Raw genomic sequence first — 25,354 nt, 5'->3', positions numbered from 1 at the left:
GCCGCATTCTTTCGAGTTATCGTCACTGTAGTAGCCCCCTTAGCAAAAATGTCCTATGATATTGACAACGTGGGTGTTAGGTTAATTTCTTTACAGCAAGGTCGGAACTCCGATGTTATTATAATTAGCGGCGGACTAGTTGTATTACGCTCGAACACTCCAATTCACCATGCATGAGTGAGCCTAATACTTGACCGTGTATCTTTTAAGGAACTTTAGTATTGAAATACTCAAGCAAAACCGTTTCAGTACTTCCAACCGTTATTTGTCGTAGGTGATGATCTTTGAAGGGTTAGGATAACTTAGTGTTTCCCGCATCCGAAATACAATTGATTTTTAAACTTTTAAGCAATTGTTTCTAAGGGATGTTGCACTTGCTCGTTCGCTCAAATTTACTGCTTTCTGATCTAAACGGCTCAATAAAAGCTCATCGTATTATCTGTAAGGGGCTATGGCTTCCTCTGAATTGGAATGATCATCCGTATCGGATGGGCTTATTTAACGTTCAGTCTAGTTTTTGGTGGTCAGTGGTGATATCTAGGGCCAGATGCTTATGTTTCTAATAGATGACTCTTCAATATCTCCTCAATATGCAGTGGCACGATATTACACGCAATTCAGTGTTTTGACCTCGCGTCTTCTGAATGCGCTTATTTTCAAAACAAATATTTTCTAGTAATTGTTGTTATTGGGGCTGATCCAGTTGTGATGACTCCCAAGTATCCGCTAAAAATGCATATCTTTATGATTGTCACAATGAGTCACTTTATGTTTAAGGTGAAAACTTCCTGACATTCACGTGTTCGTCAGTTTCACTGAGTTCTTAATATTCAAACCGCAAAAAATAGTTCAATAAATCCATTAATCCAAAGCAGCCTTGTAGAACTTTCTCTTTTTAACTTCCCTATCCGGTTAATACAAATGAGACATGTTTCTGATAGAACGCTTCACTCCTTTTATGGAGTATGAGGTTTCCGTTGCCCATAAAAATTGTGCAGTTTCATCACTTATAAACCCCCATTGACCGAACCATTTGTCTGAAGGGAATCCCCGAAGAACATAAAACTCCTTTCTCGCATCTTCGGTATTACGCCTGATTTACGTACTCCAATTGAAATGCATGTAATAAAATAAACTTTCCAATAGTAGAAATAGTATATGAGAACGATCCTTCGCAGTAAAGCACTATTTGAGCAATAGTGGAAATCAGACCTGAAAAAAATTTCAGGCCTGTACGGGATTCGAACCACTGACCTCTGCGATACTAGTGCAGCGCTCTACCAATTGAGCTAACAAGCCAACTGGGAGCAGGCCATCAAATTAATTCGATATAAACCCGTAGATGATAAATCAAACAACAACAAACATATGAAACATATGTGTGAACTGCGGTTATGAGACGTATATGAGAACGATCCTTCGCAGTAAAGCACTATTTGAGCAATAGTGGAAATCAGACCTGCACTAGTATCGCAGAGGTCAGTGGTTCGAATCCCGTACAGGCCTGAAATTTTTTTCAGGTCTGATTTCCACTATTGCTCAAATAGTGCTTTACTGCGAAGGATCGTTCTCATATACGTCTCATAACCGCAGTTCACACATATGTTTCATATGTTTGTTGTTGTTTGATTTATCATCTACGGGTTTATATCGAATTAATTTGATGGCCTGCTCCCAGTTGGCTTGTTAGCTCAATTGGTAGAGCGCTGCACTAGTATCGCAGAGGTCAGTGGTTCGAATCCCGTACAGGCCTGAAATTTTTTTTTTCAGGTCTGATTTCCACTATTGCTCAAATAGTGCTTTACTGCGAAGGATCGTTCTCATATACGTCTCATAACCGCAGTTCACACATATGTTTCATATGTTTGTTGTTAGTAGAAATAGTAGTTGCTCAACAATCTGATGAGTATGAATGCTTGGTCAAGCAGTTGAAATTTCTTTAGTCTAAGACTGTGCTACAACGGAAGTCATTGAAGATTTCAAGCTACAGAAAGCCATCTTGTGTGGAAGATGACTCCTTCTTTGCTCACTCAAACATTAAAGCTAGCACAATCCTGAGGTGAAACCCCAGTGACCCTTAAAAGTAAATTAAATGTTTCATCACTATCCCACTATGATTGTAGGAAAGAGATTAGGACTTACAGAATTTGATTTATACATCCTGCGTGATTCATTTGTAAAGAGATAATCATAGCATTCATGAGTCTTATGGGTTGAAATCTTCATAATTTGTTTCGCCATCATCTTCATGCCGCATTCTTGAGAGTTATCGTCACTGTAACAACCCGTGTGGCAATACGTTCTCAATATGATATTGAGATTGGAGTGTTTGGTAAATTTCTTAACAGCACGATCGGAATTTCAGCGATGATACAATTAGCGGCTGACTAAACTGTGTTACACTTGAACACTCCAATTACTTAATGAGGAGCCAAATACTCGACTGTTGAGCTTTTTAAGTACTCAAGTATATTTCAAAACAAATATTTTCTTGCAATTGCTGTTATCGGGGCTGATCCAGTTGTGATAACTCACAAGTATGCCCCAAAAAGGTACACTTAAGATTGTCACAATGGAGAGGAGGCTTAAACCATTTAACGTTCCTAAGATTATTTTATGATTTAGGTGAACTTTATTCGAGTAACTCTTTCTGACATTCACGTGTTTGTCAATTTCACTGACTTCATAAGATTCAAACCGCATAAAGGAATTAAATAGTTCGATTAATACACAGCAGTCTTGTAGAACTTTCTGTTGTTAACTTCCATGAACCATTCTATGGCAGGAATCCCAGTAGAACATCGCATCTTCGGTGATTACGCCTGATTTACTTACCCCTTAACTCATGCGCGGTCATCTGTGACGAACTGTAGATGATGATGGGTGGTCTGTGAGGTCTTTTGACGTTTTCAGTAAGTTGGACGTTAAGTGAGCCATCTATAAACATTGTTAAACAATAGAGCTATTGATGAGATTAAAAAACTTGATCTATAAATCGTTTAAAACCTTAAGACCTTGAAAAGGTATTTAAAAAAACAGGCGCATTAATTTATCGAAAGCGGTACCTGGATCATGACAGCCGCCGACTCTACCTTACATAGATTGCGAAATCATATCTACGTATAGCACAGACCATTGTACTTGAACTGTTTTGCTTTGTTTCACTTTCCTTTTGACCGCACATCGAAATTGTCGGTTTATTCAACCCAGGTTTGTTTTATGAAAGTTCCAACTTTAATTTAGAATTTAATTTAGTTGGAAGTTGTCTTAGGAGGTAGACGTTCCTTTAAATGGACAGACTGGAAATGCATATTAGACTGAGGCACTGAGTAATAGGAGCTAGAGTAACTAGGACACGTAACCGTGCACTTAGCTTAGTGATCCGCTTCAGCGACTCCTTCGAGATGCTACCAATAATCACAGCATATTTCACGGAGCTAAAGGTTTCATGTTTAAAATATGAAAGGGCATTGAGGGTTACTAATTCCACAAGTTGGTAGAGCTTGGGCTCATAGGAGCCTAGCCCAATTTTGGTTGACTAGTTATTGATCCCTTGGAAAGTCAATGATGTGCTGCTGAAGACTTCCAATGCTTTATCCCAACAGATGTTCTTGTCGTGAATAGCTCAAAAGAAGCTTACGACTGCTTTCAGCACGCTTGAAAGTGACATGACTTGGTGTAAACCGTTGTCTCAGTGCAGTGGTATGGTGGATGGGCGGCAGTACCGCTGCGTAACCTGGCCACTGGCCAGAATTGCATAAGATAGCAAATATGCTAGCCCTTTTTAAATATAATTTGGATATATCAACATAGTTGAAATGGTAAATTGGCCACCGTAACGATTACAAAAGCTGACGTTTCGAGCTTTGGCTCTTCGTCGGAGTGAATAGAGGAAAAGCTCATCTTTAAAACCGGCAGTCTGAACCCCACAGGGATCAACGAACGCTTTTCAGTTCCACTAACTTATTTGTGTTTTTCTCGTTGCCATTTTCCCACCAATAACGTAGCTCGTTGTGATGAAATTTTGTGGGCCGAGGCCAGGAACGTGTTCGATAATTGAGTCAGTTTGCTAGACATAACGTCTCGTAGTCACGTTCGACGCACTAAAAACTACTATAAAACGAATACAAGAATTGTAAAAACGTGTAAAATGGTATATAAAAAGTCACTTGCAACAATGTAGCGGAATTCCAAATCGATTTCGATCAATTACGATCCTCATCAGTAGTACTCCGCCATGTTTAAAATACTCATAAATAATTGTTCATATAAGTGACTCTGAAATGTCCACACTTCTTCCAGGCTTCATGTAAGCGGTCATGATGTATCAATCACAGCTCGTGGGATTTGAAAAAAAGTTCCATTCGTTCTTGGAGTTCATAAGCGAGTCTTCGTTCACATTATTTATCCTCACTCCTTCAGTTATTTGTCTCAGCATCGCGTCATTGTGATAAACCCCCGTCACATCCATTCGGAACTGCTTTACCTCTCTATTGTGTTTCTCTTTACAGTGTTTCCACAATGCAGATCGTTCTTCCTTATTGTTAAGTGATTTCGTATGCTCTTTCCCTCTGGTATACGCGCTCCTGGCTGTTTCCCCTACGTATACGCTGTTACACTGGATACACTTAATCTCATACGTCACACTTTCTCTATCACACGGTCCTTTTCCACCTGTGCTACACACTGGGCAGTCTTCTCGTCCACACTGTCGCGGTTTAAATGGGTCGGACTTTTGGAGTAGTCGTTTAATGGCGATTCCGGCTTTCTCCACCACTTTAATATTGAAACCTTGCTGCTTTATTTCTGTCTGGTATTCCTTCCGTAACCGTGAGTTGGGCGTAGCTGGTACAAAAATTACTGATTCATTCCCGCCGCGTTTGTACCAGTTGGATTTCCTTTCGCTCTTTTCCTTTTCTCGTTCCACCTTCCTCCACTCCTTGGGTCGATGTAACGGTCTTTCTCCTTTTCGCTCAGCTCTTTGTCTCGCTCTAAAAGCTTTGAGGGCCGAATCTACAACCTCATATCTGAATTTCTTGCTGTACCCCGAGTATTGCATTCTCAGGACCATCTCGTTAACATTCTCTACTACTCGTTCCCATGGTAACAATCTGCTACAGTTAAGTAAGACCCGAAGGACTTCTTGGGTCAGGACTGTTCTCTTTGTACTCCAGCTTACGGCAGACCTAGCATGTATGACTGTCTTAGAAGCCATGCTCTTGGAATAAAACTCATACATGATCACTGAGGCTGAGGCTTTCTCGTCCTGCCTGTCTGTCTCTTCCCCTTTTGTTTCCATCCACACCTTCAAGTCAAGGATAGGTAGCTTTCCGTCCTGGTGTTTAGAGGGGTAATCTATTTCGAGTTGTATTGACGGGTGTATGTCGTTTCCTATCTGTTTTATCAATGTCATAGTCCTCTCATCGTCACTGATTCCTTGATCCTCAGCTACGGATCTCTCATCCATGTGAGTTTTTCCATCCTTGTACCTCATCCCAACTGGTGTTGCTTGCACAGCCATGTTGATGTCATCCACGTACCGTTTGTTCATTTTCATAACGATGGCCAATTCATTCAGCCTTGTTGCAAATTTTTCATCCCACCAAATCATGAAAATCTGGGCCAGTACCCCGGTTAATTTAAGGCCAATTGGACCACCTCTTATTTGCTTTCTGATCTCGTTATCAAATGTGAAAACATGATTTTTCATAATCACTGTCAATACGACTCTCAATGCCTCTTTCAACATAATACGTTTCGCACGTTCATCTGGCTGTGTGACTGGTGGGTTCCACGATTTAAATCTTTTCTCTTTCTGCTCCTCACTCCCACTTGCAGTGATCGTGGGTGGTCTCCCTCTATTCGTCTTTCTCGTTGGACATACATTTGTAATCTCCATCCTAGCTAGCACTTCCGGTGATGTCGTTAATGCCAGGTACAGACCCAACTCCTGACTGTTGATACTTCGGATACTGATGTTACTCTCGTAGAAAACCTCACACACCTTATCGATTGTGAACTCAATATCAAGACTAGGATATAAAGCAATCACGTCGGTGGAGCCAATTATTAAGTTGTCGTTATCCTGGTCCTGATTAACTCTGTTCATTTCCGCGATCATGTCTTCCGTGCTCGTGCATATGGCGCTATTCTCTCTCGATTTCCATACCTCTGTAAGTACAACGCTCACCAGGTGAGAGAGCTTGCAGTTGTAACCTACCATTGCCCCGCATACCGGTCTAACGGGGGGGCCCTTGTACTCATCACTGTACTCTTTATGGTCCTTACGTAGGGTATATAGCGGTGCTACTTGGCTATCACTATTTAACATATTGTTCTTTACTCTAGTCTCGTTATTGGTCTCGCTCCCTGCATTTAAAATGCAGGAAGAAGTGTGGACATTTCAGAGTCACTTATATGAACAATTATTTATGAGTATTTTAAACATGGCGGAGTACTACTGATGCTGGAAGAAGTGTGGACATTTCAGAGTCACTTATATGAACAATTATTTATGAGTATTTTAAACATGGCGGAGTACTACTGATGAGGATCGTAATTGATCGAAATCGATTTGGAATTCCGCTACATTGTTGCAAGTGACTTTTTATATACCATTTTACACGTTTTTACAATTCTTGTATTCGTTTTATAGTAGTTTTTAGTGCGTCGAACGTGACTACGAGACGTTATGTCTAGCAAACTGACTCAATTAACGTAGCTCGATTTTCTGCCTTTAAAGCACACACAACCCACAATTCCTCTGTTCGCTCCGACGAAGGGCTAACACTCGAAACGTCAGCTTTTGTAATCGTTACGGTGGCCAATCACCATTTCAACTTTGTTGATATATACAAATTATTTCGTTACTCCCATCGACGCAGCCCCAAACAGTTTCTTTAGAAACTATCAGCCTTAATTCTTTTTAAATATAAACTATAAAAATTAAATATCAGAATATTTTCAAAGTGTCAGCTTCTGCAAAAGTAGTAAACATGACCATAAAGTGAGTATATTTGGAAACCTGGAAACTGGTTTGCCAGTTTAAATATCCTTGATTTGATGACCTATGAAATCTTCAACTGTTCGCGGTAAGTAGCGAAAATGGGAAAAAAACATCGAGATTTAAAACTCCTTTTAGACGTCTGACGGTCAATATTGCCCGGCTATTTTGACGGTTGAGGGGAAAAATCATAATTTTTGATGGCCGACGGTAAAGTTAAACGCCACTGAGACCCTCCTTATAAGGTAAGATTAAGAATGGATTGAAAAAATACTGATGTCATCGGCCTTGCTTAAAAAAAAAAACAAAAAAACAAAAGAAACAAAAATTGAATAAAGGCAATCCTTGCGTGTGTTAAGGGCGGAATAAAAAAGTTAACAGATGATGAAATCGTTCTATTACTTTGCCTCTCCCCTTTTTGGTTTGTTTTTCTCTTTTACAGATGTGTTTAATCGTGGCGTGTGGCAGTGCCTTGACGAATTGAGTGACCCGTCACTGAGAAGTCTTGCGTCGAGACTGGAGTCAACTGTCGTTGCGTCAAGAGCACCAGGTACCACCGATGCCTATCATGAGGAAAGCTTTTCTGAGGTGGAAAGTGTCCGCCAGTTCCAAGAGTGAGATTTGTGCTTTTCCTACAAAGTCAGAGCATGTGGCGCTATACTACTGCATTTTCTGGATACTACTCATTCTCACTCAGCAGTCGACTCTGCCACTTTTGGAATACAGTAGGCACACTATTTGGCGGGTTTACCTTCCCCTACAGACGACCCGATCATCCACGATGTTAGCAGAGCTGCTATGAGAATAATCGGAACTCGCGTTTATAAATCTCCCGCAGACGTGATAGGGAAGCTTGTTGAAAAATCTAAACTAGGTAATCTACTTGAATTACGAAATGTGTGTGTTTTCATTCTTGCTTTCGCAGGTTTCTTCCGAATTGAGGAGGAATTGAGTTTTCATAGTGACCACCTAACTATCAATTTTGATAGAACTCGAAGACAGATCAACCTAGGAAAGGGAGCCAAGTTATACTGTAAACATTTTCAGGCGTTATTAAAGAGAGGTTGAAAAGTTTGCAGTTGAGGCAGGCAGGCCATTATGTCTTTAGGGCCTTGTACAAGTTTAAATTAGGTCACAGACTCGAATATAGTTTAACAAGCCGCAAAGTTACTCATGTACAAGAGATTACTTCAAATCTAGCTTTAAGGATATCAGTTCCAGATGTTTCTCTGTTCAGTACACATTCTCTAAGAGCAGGTGGTGCTTTAGCTGCAGTAATGCTAGTGTTCCCAACAGACTCTTTCAGAGACACGGACGTTAGAAATCTGTTTCCAGTTTGAGTTCACGTCCAAAATGTTAGGCATTTGATTTTGTAGCGTTTACTTTTAACTTCATATTTCCCTTTCTTTGGCTCTAGTAGGATGTGTATACTACAAGACTGGCTGAATCATCCTAAATAAACTTTCACATTGAATATTTCGACTGGGCGTAGTCAGAATATGTAATTTCTGATGTTTGAGCGACATGGGAACGAATCAGTCAGAAATTAATACTCTGACCGCACGTTGAAGAGGTTCGCGTGACATGGTGGTATTTTCGGATTATTTAAGTGTTTCGCGGAAAAATTAAGTCATTCTAGGTCTGTCAGTCTTAGGGTTGACCACTTTCTTTTTTCTTATTTAATTTAATTTTGTTTTACAACTCTCTGTAAAATATCACTACTTTCATTGAATTTTCTTTGTGATTAGTAGTGTAACAAGTTAGTCACCCTTTCCCCGCGGTATAGTGCTGCTGCATTAGATGAGGAATACGCTTCCACATATTTTATGGCTACTTCTAAAGAGTGTTTTTTTAGTGGGTTTTTCGTATCTGGCGTAGCACAGGCTTTTTTTTGTAGAACCCTTCAGTTTCAGTGAATATTTGCAGTGCATTGCAGATTGTATATAGGGCGTGTAAACTACAAGTAGAATGTGTACACTACAAGATTGGTAGTACGAGTGTAGTCAGAATGCAAAGATTCCTACTCACATTTCTCGGGTTCTCTGCTGTTGTTTTTGTAACTTATCAAAGCACAGGCGTCCCAAGTTCACGTCTCGAGCAAAAGCGAAGGATTATTTCTTGAAAGCGTCACGCGTTGTGTGACGCGGTGTTAAGTTACGAGAGGAACCGTTGGAGCATGAATTTGAATGCGTTATAAGGAATAGTATGGGGAACAAAATATGGTTCAGTTAAAACACTAAATATTACGAATTGTGAATATTTTACACGTTACATTAATAAAACTTACTTATTCCTTGTGTGTTTCTTGTGTTTTTTGCCGATTTCTGTTGTTTTGGGCTTGCTTTGCCATCACTGCTTTTCCTATTATCAGACCACAGGCTTACCATCTTAAATATCCGTGGTTTCGGGTTTCTATGGTAATGGGTCCTGTGGCATTTACATAGCCGTTATAAATGTAGTTCAAATATATTGCCTATAGAATCTGTCCCCAGTAGTCAGTCTTCATAAAAAATCAGCTCCATATAAAGCTTCGTAGTTCATTACTTGTTTGGAAGTATTTTTTCCAGCCAGAAAGCCTCAAAATCGCTCGTTTGGGCATAGTTAATGGGGGGGGGGGGGGGGAACTATGGTTTGGGGCTTTCTTTCAAAGTTCGGCGGTTAATTCGGCCCGCTCTTCAAAGTTAAGAAATGCGACAAGGCAGGCAGCTTAGGAATCCAGATCGCACACCACCTCGTACTCGAGACAAAAATGTTTTACCTTCTAGGTCTTAGTTTCCCACCGAAATTCAACACGCCACAGAAGGATTATTCAGCTGTTACGGTGATTCGGTTTTGAATCATTCCATTCAATGGTTTACGAGAAAATGGAACGCAAAGTCGTAGATTAGGAGCTCTTCTAGGGAACTGGACATGAGGGTCCGGACATGAGGGGTACTCAAAGGAATTCCAAACATGCTTTTTGGTTATCGAATTTCGGACCCAGCCACCCTACCCGAGGTACAAAAATGTGAAAAATGTGAAAAATTGTAACCCCTGTCGGGGCCCCAAAGGCGCTACTTTGTACTTCCGGCGGATGTCGTAAGCCAAAATCGACCAACATTCTCAGGAAAACCCATTGAGTGTTACATACGATAACCGAAACGCATGTTTGACCTCATTCTTCCACTGGGTAGTAATGACCGCGACACCCGCCATATGCCGAGCCTTTGATGTTTTACTTCTACATTCGCCTGTTGTTTGTGTCAGCCTCATACATTTTCTGTAAGCCATTGCCCTTATTAGGCGCTGCTACGTATGACTCAGCTACAAAGCTGTCGTTACTACGTATAAAAACGTATGTACTCCTCTCTGGCTGCAAACGGATCTGTCTAAAACGAAGACCCAAAAACGAAGACCTAAATCAGAGCATTTGGCTCTAGAATAGGGTATCATGTTTCAGGAAACTGATCAGTTGGTTGAAGATTTTATCTAGACTAGGGAAACCGGGAACTGCCACTCAAACATATAAAAAATTCAGATCGACAAGTTGAAATTTACGCAACTCAGCCTTGGGAGTAAAAACAGAGAAAGTGTCAATAGATAGCTATCATAAAACAGTACTGGGTATTATTAACTGTCAAAAATCGGGATTCTTTCGGAAGTCAGTGGTTTTTAATACTGGTTAAAATTAAACAGTTTATTGTTCCTTAAAATGGCGTACGTGCGTGCTTGGCATAGCTCAGCTACTCTAGGATAGGGGGGTTTGGGGAGTTTACTCTAATATAGGGTAACAAAACTCAGCTGAAATAGCTCTAGTATAGGTTAAGGGTTCCAGGGTCCCAGCGGCACATCCCCACCCAGAAAATCCTAAAGTATTTTCCCCCGGTCCAAAACGAAGACCCTGTGGTTTAAACGAAGACCCTGTGGTCTAAAACGAAGACCCTGTGGTCTAAAACGAAGACCCTGTGGTCTAAAACGAAGACCCACTGGCCTAAAACGAAGACCCTGTGGTCTAAAACGAAGACCCACTGGTCTAAAACGAAGACCCACTGGTCTAAAACGTACACCAAAACGATTTCTAGAAATGCTCAATACATTATCGCGTTTAAAAATCCAAGAGATAAAATCGGGTTGCGAAATTTACTGTTGCAAATGCATCCCACGGACTGGCAAACGGAAGACCCACTGGTCTAAAACGAAGATCCGTTGTTCTCAAAACCTTTTTTTCAAGGAAAGGCTATACATATATGTGCACGATCCTTCGCAGTAAAGCACTATTTGAGCAATAGTGAAAATCAGACCTGAAAAAAATTTCAGGCCTGTACGGGATTCGAACCACTGACCTCTGCGATACTAGTGCAGCGCTCTACCAATTGAGCTAACAAGCCAACTGAGAGCAGGCCATCAAATTAATTCGACATGAACCCGTAGATGATAAATCAAACAACAACAAACATATGAAACATATGTATGAACTGCGGTTATGAAACGTATATGTGCACGATCCTTCGCAGTAAAGCACTATTTGAGCAATAGTGAAAATCAGACCTGAAAAAAAAAAAAAATTTCAGGCCTGTATGGGACTCGAACCACTGACCTCTGCGATACTTGTGCAGCGCTCTACCAATTGAGCTAACAAGCCAACTGAGAGCAGCCCATCAAATTAATTCGACATGAACCCGTAGATGATAAATCAAACAACAACAAACATATGAAACATATGTATGAACTGCGGTTATGAAACGTATATGTGCACGATCCTTTGCAGTAAAGCACTATTTGAGCAATAGTGAAAATCAGACCTATAGCCAAAGGCTATACACTAAGCTAAAATGCTCTCATTTCTGTAGCGCATGAATTAAAATGTCATCTGAGCGCGCGACCAACTTGACAGTTACGTTATCCCAGTCGGTACAACACGTGTCAAATTGTGTAACGCAATTAAATTCTAAGAATATAGAAATATACGTTTTAGTGACAATTTTGGTATATTTTGTCGTCACAAATATTCTATTTTTCTAATGTATATTGAGAAAATTACGATGAGGTGACTTCATTACTTTGCTACACTGTCTTTATCATATAAAGGCGCAAAGGTCGACTGTGCATGACTCGCTAATTTATTAACCACAGGCTGCAAGGATAATCTCCCGCCAGAATGGTCTAAAACCATAAACACTAAATTTCTTCAGTGCATAAATTAAAGTGTCATCTAAACGCGCTTCATCTGCATTACTGCGTTCAACCACACGTTACAGGCGCTAGCGCTTCGATGCGAAACGAAGTTGCTGAGATTTCCGAAGAAAGCATCGAAGGCGCAAAAACCTCTGGCAAGAGGAAAAGTTCAAAGTATGAGACATTACTTCATGCCGAAGAAAGATACCTGTATTAAGTCTCCAGGATCCGTAAAAGCCGAATCCTTCCCAACAAAACCAGAAGTAACTGATGACTAGTCATAATCAGGTTTTGCATGGCAAGCAAACAGCAAAGAAGGGCGATTAAAACATTTCGCGGAGGCATTTTGTTTTAGACCACAAGGTTTCCGTTTTAGTCCAGTGGGTCTTCGTTTTAGACCAGTGGGTCTTTGTTTTGGACCACAGGGTCTTCCTTCTAGACCACTGGGTCTTCGTTTTAGACCACTGGGTCTTCATTTTAGACCAGTGGGCCTTCCTTTTAGACCACAGGGTCTTCGTTTTAGACCGCAGGGTCTTCGTTTTAGACCGCAGGGTCTTCGTTTTAGACCGCAGGGTCTTCGTTTTAGACCAGTGGGTCTTAGGTCTTAGGTCTACGGTTTTGGGTCTTCGTTTTAGACACATCCGCTACACACGTATAATTATTTTACCGGCTCGGGCTCAATGTTAGGTACTGGCTGTTACCGCATGAGTGTACAATCCTTTCCGACCGCTCAGTTTCTAGGTGTATCCTATGTGCTATTTACCACGGTGATTTATTAGTTCATTTCCGTCGCTAAGGCCGGAGTGCATAATCTCAAGTGTTGTCCAATTGCGGTTCAGTGTTAATCTTTTTTTTTTTTTACCGTAATCTAGTTTCTGATCAAAGGAACTTTATTAATAAGCCATGCCACCCAAGAAGTGTGCACATTCCGAACAGTCCAACGCGCAAAGGAGAGCCAAACGCACGAGAGACTCCGACCTTTCTGAAGTTTCTCCAGACGTGGCTGTTGTCGATCAGACCCAGAGCAATGACCAAAACCAGAACTTGATCTCCGTTTATCTGCGAGCTCTGTCCAGCTCCATCACGGCAACCATTTCCCAAGCAATACAACAAGCATTGGGCACTGGGGGGACCCACAGCCTGGTTAAAGACCCCAAAACATGTTCAATTTTTCCCATTGAAAGTGATGGGGAGCGTTCCTCCAGCGGGGCCATTCAAGGCTAAGTCATGTGCACAGTTATCATTCAAGGTACACAGCCTCAGATTTCCTCTCGGAAGCCATTCTCAAGCATAGTTTTAGCTCTCGGCCCTCGATTCAACCCACAAATCAAAGCAAAAATTTGGGTAATTAATGAATATGTTGATTTTGGCGGGTTGTTTTTGTTGTCCCCAAATGTCGATCGTCATTCCCTGTCCCTAACCCCCTCAAGTACGTCGTCTACTCAGCCCCAGTTGACGCTAGGCTAGCCAACTACCTAAGAAGTTTTATAACCTCAATCAGGGGTTATCAGCATTGAATACTTTTGTCGCCATTTATGTAGAGAAATATCCTATTGAGGCTCCTAAGATGAGGAAATACTGCGAGGTCGTGAAGGACATTGCGTCTAAACGTGGCGACTGGTCATTTTACGACGAACAGTTTCGTTACGTATGACAGTAAGCTCCCGACCAGTATCCCTGGGATACTGTTCATTGGGAGCTATGGCTCAGGGCAGTGACAAATTATCGTGCTCGACCCCAGGTCTCCTCTGATAAGGTCTCCGTATGCTCTCGGAACCGCCAGTCGTTTCCGAAGGGAACGTGTTGGACATTTCACGCCGGGATATTTTGTGGTGGGTGCCACTTCGACCACGTTTGTTTCAAGAGAGGAGGTTTAAACCATTTAACGTTCCTGCGATCATTTTATGATTGAGGTGAACTTTATTTAGGTAACACTTTCTGACGTTCACGTGTTCGTCATTTTAACTGACTTCATAAGATTCAAACCGCACGAATGAATTAAATAAATTGATTAATCTGAACCACTGCATGAGGGGAATCCCTATAGAACATCGCATCTTCGGTATTACGCTTGATTTACGTACTTCAATTCAAATGCATGTAATAAAAAAAGCTTCCCAATAGTATAAAAAGAAGTTACTCCGCAATCTATTAGAAAATCATGCTTCCCTGATAAGTATGTATACAAAGTTGAGGAGTTGAAATATCTTCAGCTAATAACTGCTACAACGCAAGCCATTGTAGATTTTAAGCTACAGAAAGATGTTCCATCCCATCATGTCTGTTTTACAAAGTTCTACTTGTCTGCTCAGTGGGGCACTTCTGATGACGATTCAAGTTTCATCTTTAACTCGTGTTGCCCCGATAGAGCATTTAAGGTGACATAGATAACAAAATATATCATCCATCAAGGAAACAGAAATAACGAGACAGATAAGATTATGAACTTTCGTTTATTCTGCAACCTTGAAATCCTAATTATTATTTGTTTTTCTGGAAGAGGACCCCACTTAAAAAAATAATGCTACGTGTCATGTTTTCTGAGTTGGAGTTTGGTTTATATGACTCTTAGACAAAAGCGAGATTGCGGGAGTGTTTCCCTTGCATTTGACTTCTTTTGAAGTCCTCATTCATTTCATATTGATCAACTGGTCAGAATCTTTGGTTGGAACATGCAATGTGCTCGTCTCATTAAGTCTACCCCACTCAATTGATTCTCTTTTCTTAATTTTTTTCCGCTTTCGTTTTCTTCCTTTGACACTTGCGAATGCATAAGTAACATAAAGTGATTTAACTCAGTATCAATTCAAGTAAAAAGTCAATAATTTCATGTTCATTTATCCTATTTGTGCCCAATTTCCTCGAAAGCTCAGAACTGTGTTGAGCTACAACAGAGGTTAAACAATCAGCGGTATTTTTACGATCGATTCCGATGGCTCAGCTGCATTTGATGTATATTACTATCAGGCAACGGCCGGTGGAGGGTGGACAGTATTCCAGAGGAGAATGAATCGATCCGTTAATTTTAAACGCACCTTTGATGACTACAAACGTGGCTTCGGAAATTTCTTCAATGGTGAATTTTGGCTCGGACTTCAAGAGATCTACCGCCTGACACAAAATGAGACAGAAAACAAGCTACGAGCGGACCTTGAAGTGAGAGATATCAAAACTGTTTACGCTGAATACGCTAGCCTGGGGAAGAGAACAGTGGCTACTCGCTGAACCATGGCAATCTTTTGAGTAAGTCGTCCTGTTTCTCTTAGTCAGTTCATGATATTTGTCAAAAGTCTCCATTTATGCCTTTACTTTGCATGTAGGTGTTGTCAAGACGCCTGTATTGTTTTGTTAGTTTTGTTATTAGTGTCAACGTACCTTGTACATTAATGTCGCTGTGATGAACTTTACAAATAATCTGTGTCTTCGAGAGTCCCTGATACCTGCCTGGTACACGAGGGTTGGGATCTAAGGCACCCCTAAGCTCTAATATAACTTGATCGAGATGAAAAAAGCCTTAGCTTAGTCTGCTGCCTGTGGCACAACAAAACATCCGCTATGGCTTTGTCAGAAAAAAAAGGAGCTCCACACTTCAAAAGTTTTAATTTAACAAATGGTAAACACCACAGCGTACACTATAGAGTTATGGATGCACGCGGGAGGCGGCTAAGCACGAAAGAAGCGTAAGAGTCGCTCGAGGCGATAGCCGAGAGCGACTCTAGCTTCTTGAGTGCTTAGCAAACCTCCTAAGTGCATCCATAACTCAATAGTGTACGCTGTGGTGTTTACCATTTGTTTTATAACATAACATTGATACATTGTAGCTAAAGAGTTCCCTTTTATTTAAAAAATCTTACGTGACCAGAAAAAAACAAGCGCGCGCGGAAAAATAGTCTTTGCATTTGCTCACGTCAGCAGCGTACACCCATGGGCAAGTGGGGGACGCTAAATTGACCAATCAGAGCGCGCGCTTTACTTTGGTTATGTTATAAATGAATATATGAAGAGATAATAATGAGACGAATGCAATATCTCTTCTTGATAACACCGTTGATGGAGACTCTCTTACGCATCATGGCACCAAGCTTGGCACCGCTAATACACAGTGTGGTTTAGTAACTGCAAGAGGCTGGTGGACCACTTCCACAGACCACATCCACCATATAATAGACAATGTGCACCCTAATTTGAAATTTGAAATTGAAAAACCAGAAACAACACCAAGTGGCATGTCATTATCATTACTAGATTTCAAAGTCACCATATCCAAGGATGGCAACAGCTCTTTCGAATTCTACAGAAAACCACCCAAGAAACCCCTATTCGTCCACCATCATGAATCAGCTATTCCCACATCCTAGTTTCCTTAAAGAGAAGAAGAGAAAACCAGGATTTAAAAAAAAAACACTTAAATCAAGTGAAATCGGTAAAATAACGACACCGGGAGCAAACAACACACGTATGGACTAAGGTTAGCCATTTTTATGTAATATTTTCACTTTTAACTGTTTCTATGGATATCTTCTAAAAAATCCCATACAGGTCCATATAAATCGAAATGCAAATTGCGTTCCTTGTGTGGTTCTCAAAGAGGGCTTGGGCCGCCTGTGGTTGTCTCTTTAAAACAGATTGTTATTAGCTCAAACTCGCTAAACCATTGAACTGGAAGAGCAATTTTTAGCTTCTTGTTTGCTAGCCTTGCTTGCAGAAGCTTTCAATTAATCGTGTTAGCAGCTTTTTCTAACATTCGGTTGAACTCCTTTATTTCTTGGCTTGACTCTTAATACAATTTTTCTTTTTCTTGGGACAAGCTCAGTTTTTAACACAACTCTGTTCAATTCATATAGGCTGAAAGTTTCTAAAGAAACTGTCCTGGTGCGTCGGTGAGGGTAACAAGGTAATTTGGATATATCAACTATGTTGAAATTGTAAATTGGTCACCGAAACGATTTAAAAGGCTGTTAGCCCTTCGTCAGAGCGTCTGATTCGCTCTGACGAAGGGCTAACGCTCGAAACATAAGCTTTTTAACTCGTTACGGTGGCCAATTTACTCAGTATTTCAACTTAGTTGATATAACCAAATTATCTATTCAATTCAATTTCTCTCTGATCTGTTAAAATTCAACTCTCACTCTATTCTGATTGAAAAATGCTGTGCACCAGCTTATATAGGTGTTAAATTGAATTTTTCAGAAATATTCCTTAATCGTGTATTTGATATAGAATTTGTTCCAAAAGAGCGAGTCTGAGAATAATCAAAAGTATAAGAAGCAGGAATTTCCAAGAATTCCTGTACGAGGCTAACTTTTTACCAGAGAGACTTGCTCTCTTCTCTTGCAGATTGACATAAATAAATTTAAAAACATAGCTTATCGCGAAATACCAGTACTACAACAAGTTCTAATTACCATCGAAACTGAACATCTGCTTCCATGCCAAATTCACTACCACAATAAGAAAAAGGTAAAAGAAATTGGGCTTAGATGAGACCGCCAAAAGGAATAAGAAATAATCAACCTGCTTACAATAATTTTCCATTCCTTTTAATTAACACTTAACTAAGTCTTAATGGAAACTCTTGATTGCTAGATTTCAATTTTGTCTTTTAACAATCGTCAGTTCTGACCGGGTTTGGCTGATACTCAACTGATCAGCCTGTGCAAAAGAGACTCTGCTAAATTTATCATTCTTTCCAACATGAAATATGTCAGTAGGAATTGGTTTGTGGGGGACAGACACTAAAAGAGCCGGAGCACTTCCCAGGATAGCCTTATGTGAAATTCACTTCTTAGGTTAGTTATTTCATTTTTATACGTTCGTGGGGTATAAGATGTGGTAATTTATCACAAGCACTCCCCAAGCGTGCATATTTAAAGTCACTTTGCGCATTTGTCCAAAATTATGTTCAACACAACTGAGTCACGTTCTAATGATTTTAGTCGATAGTTATAAATTGTGATGCACTGTTTCCTTCTCTTCCATCCTCGAAGAGGTTTATGAAGAGTTAATGAATCCTCGTCTGTCAACTGGAAGTATTCCAAAACTCTAGAAAAGAGCTGTTTTATGAATTTGATATATTTCATAAGTTGATCTTACAATTGCGAAATCGACTTAATATATTCGTAAATTAGCTGAAGAGAGATTTGATGGCCAAACTAGGAACATTTTATAATTCTGTTGGTTTGATCATTACAAGTCTCGATCACTTCATGTCAAATGTACAAAGTGGATTTCGTTACCTCAATCAGACCAGCGATAAATTTCAAAAGACGTTTTCAAAATTCTTGAGTTTTGAAAATGTGTTTCAAAATCACGCAGGATGTCTTAGCCTCCGGCAATGATTATAAAATGACTAGGTTTGCATGACGCAATGATCTTACAGTCAGTGCTCGAGAACCTTAATCAGGACAAAGAAACCCAGTAGAAAGAAAATGTCTAGAATATGAATTCCCCTTGCAGTACTTTTATCTTGCTGTTTCTTTTAAGAAAATGATGTTCATCACAAGTGGATCCTTTCATCGAAGAACGGAAATATTAGTGGCCATAACGCAGACACGCTGACAGAGCATCCATGCCCTTTATGTTCATTATCTCTCAACGTAAGGGGAGGTCGTAACTCCCCAGGCCTCTATCTGTGCCACCCATCACACCAAATCCTCCTGACAGAAGAAGGCTCACTCAGAAGGCTGTTCCTTTAGAACTAAAGACCACTGCTCTGGGATACAGATTACTTCTGATATTCCTCTCTGAGGACTACAAATCCTAATACGATAAATACTGGGCTCATTTTAACTATGATATTAGAATATAAAGTGGATATGAAGAGTGCAATAATCTTCTCTTAGAGCTTTAGGTCCGTCCCATAGCATTTCAATACGCAAGCTCAGAGACGTCACCCATGACGAATGAGCTTTCGTCGAAAATTCATTACACTGAAATCTGTTAAATGTTTTTCTTTCTGTAAAGTGGATATTGTTCAATTTCCAGCGCGCAATTAGTAAATAGATACCCCTTCAGGTAGTTGGTATGTCGACTGATAAAATCCGCGGCTGAGATATAGTCCGAAAAATACTGAAATATTTGGCCGAGAAGCGAAGCTTCGAGGGCGAATGTGAAAATTTCCAACAGGAAAGAAGAATGTAATAGAAACACGCCCACAGTATAGCGACATTGAATCTATCACAGCAACTATGGCAGTGTTTTCCATAATTGTTAATGCTTACCTTGTATTTTGAAAATACCTAAGAACAACAATGGAAGTCATTAACACCTCTACTTTCCTTCAGTTCACTGCCACCGTTTGTCAACACACATCCGCCATCATAAAGTGGATATTGTTCAGAGGCTACAGTCTGTACGAACTGTGCCGCTCGTCTTGTTATGCGTTGTCCTAAATTTGGTCATACTTCACCATTAATTTCGGAGCTCCATCGGGTACCAGTAGAGCATCGCATTGTTTTTAAGATCTTGTTGTTGGTTTTTAAATCTCTGAATAATTTAGCCCCTTCTTATCTTAGTGATTTGCTAACACCGTATATCCCCAGTCGTAGTCTCAGGTCATCCAAACAGTCTCTTCTGGTTGTCCCAAGGTCTATTCAAAAGTCTTATGGTGACAGAGCTTTCGCGGTGGCTGCCCCACGGTTGTGGAAAGCTCTGCGCATTCATATGAGACAGCCTGGTTTTTCTTTGGCTGCTTTTAAGAAATGTCTGAAGACTTGCATTTTTAAAAAAGCTTTTTTTTCAAATATTTTGTGATTTTATGTGATTGTCTCAATTATTTTGTCTTTAATCAATTTTAGTCATTATCTTTTTAACTCAGTATTGTAAAGCGCCATAGAGCAGTCGGATATGGTGCTATATAAGTCCATTATTTATTTATTTATTTATTTATTTATTTATTTATTATCATTATCATTTCAGGCAAAAAATCTCGGTAAACAGCTGACATCAATGATGATGTATTTTTTATTTTAAAGTTTTTATTGAAAGACAAGTAAGTGGCGTGCACATTACAATTTGATACGGATAATTGAGAAAAATAAGATGATAAAGAGTTTTAACAAATCAACCGAAATAATTTACAAGATTGTGTATACTTAAAAAAAGCCATCATTTCCTTTTCCCGTTCCCTTTGTCTTTAATTTTGTATGATAATTTACGAATAAATAATGAAACAAGGTTGTAAAAATTGCCTAGCATCCTCTTGTGTCGATTCTCGACGTAGAAATAATGAACAGTTTTACCCCCTTTTTTTTTTTATGTTTTTTTTTCTCTTGTTACTCTCGTCGATTTTGTAGTTGCCGTTTGATTCTCTGGTTATTGTATCCTTTTTAATTCTCACAGCAACAGCGATATGCTTATTTACTAAAATTGACGTCAATTTTTTTAAACAACGAATACAGATTCCGGGAACCACAGGGAAGCTCCTGCAGGGGGGCCCAAGAGAGTCCTTTCGCAAAATTCTAAAACTGTCAAAAGTTGCACAGAAAGCCACATAAATAAACTTTGCTATTCTAATCCATTTTAAACACAGTAATCGAAAGAAATCTTCAAGTGGTTTTATTAAGCTCCTTCTATGTCTATCTGGAACAGGAACATTTGGGTGGAAATCGACCCAATTGACCGCAGTGAGGAGCCTTCTGAGTCCGCTTCTCCACCCAGCGGAAGCCGTGCGTACATGCGTCACTGGACAATAGTTCGTTACCAATATTTTACGTGCTTCCACGCCAGCTCTCGAAACACGTATTCCACTGCAAAGCAACTGACGCATGAACTCACAGATTCCGCATTTCATAAGGTTTTTTTCTTCCCTCTGAGACCGTTTTGTGCAACCTGTGCGAGTTAGCAGGTGCTTCTGTTGGGGTGGTCTTTTATAGTTTTATTTTCGTCTATTTCTTTGTATTGACTTATTCATTACAGAAATCGTGACTATGTTAGCTTTGCCTTAAGCAATAATAGTGCTTCATTTTAGGTCGAAGACACCAGAAGAACAGGAGCGCCGGGGTCGTTGAAGCAGCCGTTTCAACTTAGAACGCACTTGAGTTTTCACATGCACTGACGAAAGAAGTTTACATCGGAGCTTTACAGATCTTAGTTCAAATAATTTCCAAGAGCTTTACTCTAAATAACAATTAAATTAAAAATGCTCAGCAAATCATTTATCACGTCCATTTTCATCCTGTCAATGAATGGCGTGATTATTACTCATCGCATGACAAGGCTATCCATCACAATTTTTGAATGAAAACATTAAAGCCAAACCGTTCTAATTAACTAATTCGAAACACGGCGGAGAGTAAGAATGCATGCAGAGAACTTCTAAGGTTTATTGATAAGATCAATTTTCCCTTTCCTCTCGATTGCCTCAGAATAAAAAGGAGCACTAAACGCTTCTAAGAAATAGGACGTTTAACACGTGCAACAAGATTTGCCTGTGGCTTTTAAGAAAACAAATGTTTCATTATTTACGTTCGAATATAAGTTTGTCAAACTCATTTTGTTAAGTTTTGGCAATCCCTGGCCTTGCAAAGATGTTTCAAAAGCTAAAACCTCTACTTGCTATGTCCATTCTCTAATTTAGAACATTCTTGCAATGTTAATGGATAATTTCTCGTATTGGCCTATTTTAGCAGTCACATAGTAAACGAGGGTACACAACACAGACTTCTTATTCCGATTAAAGTTTTTCAAAGCTAACCAAACCTGTCTTAATTCGGGTATTCCTTTGTGATTTCATGAACAATTGAAACCATCAGATACATTCCGTGGTCTTCGTAATGTAATGTTTGTACGGCAGGGGGCTCAAAAATCATAAATAAAATTGTTTAGCTTAATGAACACCAAATGGAACAACTCGGTACACAAATGATTTGGCTTAAAAAGGTCATCTTAGATCGCCAGCAGCACTAGAACACGCTAATACTGAACATATGTCACTCTAATTCCTAACCAAACAACAAAATTTTATCTTCGGCTTTAGACCCACAAGAACATAAATTACAAAGTTAATATAAGAGACAAAATTGTTCACGAACAATTCTTAGCAGACAGCTAGGGGAGGGTGTGGACAAAACGGTACTTACTAAGGGCGGGAAGTAGGTTTGTAGTAAATCAACAATTGTCCTCCTCTCAAGTTTTCAACGCCTATCATGCGTACTAATGAATAAGAGGTTTCCCGTTTCAAGGGTCGGTGTTGCTAAGAGCATTTAAGAGTTAGAAAGGTCAAGAAATGGTCATAAAGCCTTTTTTAGAGTCTGATTCTTGCGTGCGAAAGTTATAAGATTAGAATTTTACATTTCTGTTTGGTGAGACGCGAAAAGGTCTACCCGAGAGAGTGGTAACATTGTGTGGGACCCAATCTGTCAATGGTCATTCAGGTAGTATCTTGACCATATTGGTCTGCCGTAGGCTAAAATGACAGTCTGATATTCGTCGATGAAAACATTTGTTATTTGTGGCTGGAGGATTAAGGAGAATCAAAGAGTTTCCGGCGTTTAAAGGCTTCGCTGGAGAGGAAGCTGTGAAATATTCGTCTCTCCAACTATGGTGAACGGAACTGAGGGGAAAACCACCGCGAAAAAACTCGCCTCACTTCACATGGCTTGCGTCGTTTAACAAGAACCAACACGATGCCGCGAGGAACGTATTCCGTTTTATTACTTTTAGCTCAGATTGTCGTCCTTTTCCACGTTCTGGAGGGTGCTGTTTATCCATCGATTCGTTGGTCTCCACAAAATCCTCTGTAAGTCAAACATTTTCTTTTCTCATTTGTGTGTAATGATTCAATAAGATTAAGCGCGGCGAGTCGTGGTTCTTCTTTGAATATTACTCGCTGCCTTGTGGAGTTCATGTCCTTGCGATATGTCCGTGTTTCGTGTTCGTGTTTCTGTGATTAGATTCTAACGGTTTGAGCCTCTGACACTAGTTGATTGCACTCTCTATAGAAATAGCTCAATTTTCCATTGTGTTGCACCATAATTACCTGTTTTGTGCGCTGCTTTTTATGCTGTTCGACTGCGGGACAATCAACGTTATCAGATCGATCGCGTTCAAGGCAACCACCCCGTAAACTTATTGGCAGTTTCTCTTATCTTCACATGTGTCGAAAGTTGCTGATAACACAATAGGGAAACTTGAAACGAACGCTATCGCGTTTGTATTTCTTCAGCGTGAATTGGGAATGTCTCATCTATGTTTTACTTGCAAATGGACATGATTCACACGGCAGGTTTATTATTTTTATAGAGATGATAATGCAGTATTGTGAGAATACGTTCCTACATGGTTTGATCGCAGATTTCCAAACAGAGCTGTTGTAGATCTTTATTGTTATTTCAATCCCTAGCTATCCCTGCTAGCTTTTGTTTGGGTTCGCTCATGTATCTGTGTATAGCACTAATACATTTTCATACGAATATTAAACCATTATCTACAATTGACTGTTTAGGTTTGTTTGCTGCTTGATCTATGAAAATTCACGATAGATCAACATTAACAACATTTTTAAAAACTGATATTTAGGTCAGGGGGGACTTTTTTATGTCAGCATAGCCTTATCTAAACACCGAGGCGCTAAAAGAAAGTTTTGCAAACACACGAAACGGTCAGGAGGTTTACATAACTCTTGGGACCTAGGCCTTGCTAATTTTGTACCACAAACATCATTCATATAAATACAGAAGGCTTTTATAATATCATTTAATATTGCACATATTTATCTCAACGCTTTCGGATAAAGTTTACAATAAACCTTGAAACCGGTCTAATTTAGTGTGAAGTGGACATGACCTAATTATAATTAATGCCTCTAGAAATATACTTTTGGATCTAACTCACTGACGGCAAGGTCAGGTGTAGTTTAATTTACCGGTTTAAACTTTCTACAGAAACAAAAGTTTGCGTTTTGTTTCCATCAAAATGCTTTTCAAATTAAACACGTTCCCTGCTAAATCTTAGATAACTATCCCAAATTTTAAACTTGACTTTCCCTTCTCAATATGCAATTGGAGTTTACGTTAAGAAAAATAAATCAGCACAAATGATTAAGAGCCAGACGTCAGTTATCGCTTGGATGGTTGGAGGATGTTTGTTTTTGATTGCCATAAAGGAAAACTTGAGAATTTTAATGAGCCTTACAGGGGGATCTGGAAAATTCTATCCTAACACATACAAAATCCTTCCCCTCCCCTCACCCACGATGAAAAGTCCTTTGTCTGATTTTCATTTCAGTTCTTTTGGGAGCCTGGTGTTCAGCCTCAGCATTTCCAAGGTTTAACCGTCCCCAGTAAATTTGATCAATGTCACGAACAGTACTTTTATGAGAAGGGTAGATGCCATTGAGATTTGAGGAAGTAGCACAGAGATTTGAGGAAGTAGCACAGTCTTTCAGGTACCACCAGCCTCCCCCAAACGATGTACAAGCATGGTCAGCTGACAGTCCGTCCCAGGTACCAAATGACGAGCCATTATGAGTGGAAACGGAATCATTAACAGTTCCAGCTAAACACACACAAAAAAGAGGGAAAAAATTCAATATATTTTAAATTTATAGATAAGAATTATTCGTAATTTTTGAGAGCCTAGCTCTGGCCCATTTAAAGATAAGACTCTGCTTCTTGTGAAGGCGACATTTCACAAAACACTTCTGAGTTCTAGAGTATCAAAGTTACTGAATCAAATCTGACCACTAGTTTCCTATGTATCCCAGGTCCTCGTGTCACGTGATTGATTCTATGCCACCAAATGAGGAAATCACCGAATCCCTTTTTATAGTCGTTCCAGATGCGATTAAAATCCTCGGTGTCATCCACCCTCTTCTGGATCACTGTCCATCCTCCGTCGGCTGTTGTCTGGTCACAATAGACATCAAAGGCACCTTAACCATCAGGGTCGATTGTATAGACACCACTGATGGTTTGACCGCACTTGTAAAGCTCAGCACAGTTCTTAACTGTTAAGGGATAAAAAATGAATTTTTCTCATCGATTACGAGTATCAGGGAAACGGAATAAGCGAGGAAAAGAAGAAATAGTAGACAATCAAGGAAAAGAAAAAATGCAACAAGTAAATGATCGTTAGTTCAGTTTTTTTGACAGTTCTGAACGCATGGAGGATGCTAGAGTGCAAGTAGAATTGTTCTTCGCAAGGAATCTCTGAATCCTAACACCAACCAAGAAAAACGTTCTGCCAATATGTGGTCAG

General features: G+C 39.8%; 1 pseudogene; it reads left to right on the top strand.

Annotated features, from left to right (window-relative positions):
* The first annotated feature begins 6,719 nt into the window (after positions 1 to 6,719).
* Positions 6,720 to 9,298, top strand: LOC148740952 (uncharacterized; annotated as a pseudogene).
* The last annotated feature ends 16,056 nt before the right edge of the window (positions 9,299 to 25,354 follow it).

The sequence above is a fragment of the Stylophora pistillata genome, chromosome 1 (genome assembly GCF_964205215.1).
Source record: "Stylophora pistillata chromosome 1, jaStyPist1.2, whole genome shotgun sequence".
NCBI lineage: Eukaryota > Metazoa > Cnidaria > Anthozoa > Scleractinia > Pocilloporidae > Stylophora > Stylophora pistillata.
Note: the sequence above shows the minus strand (reverse complement) of the source record. Positions and strands in the feature narration are given on the sequence as shown.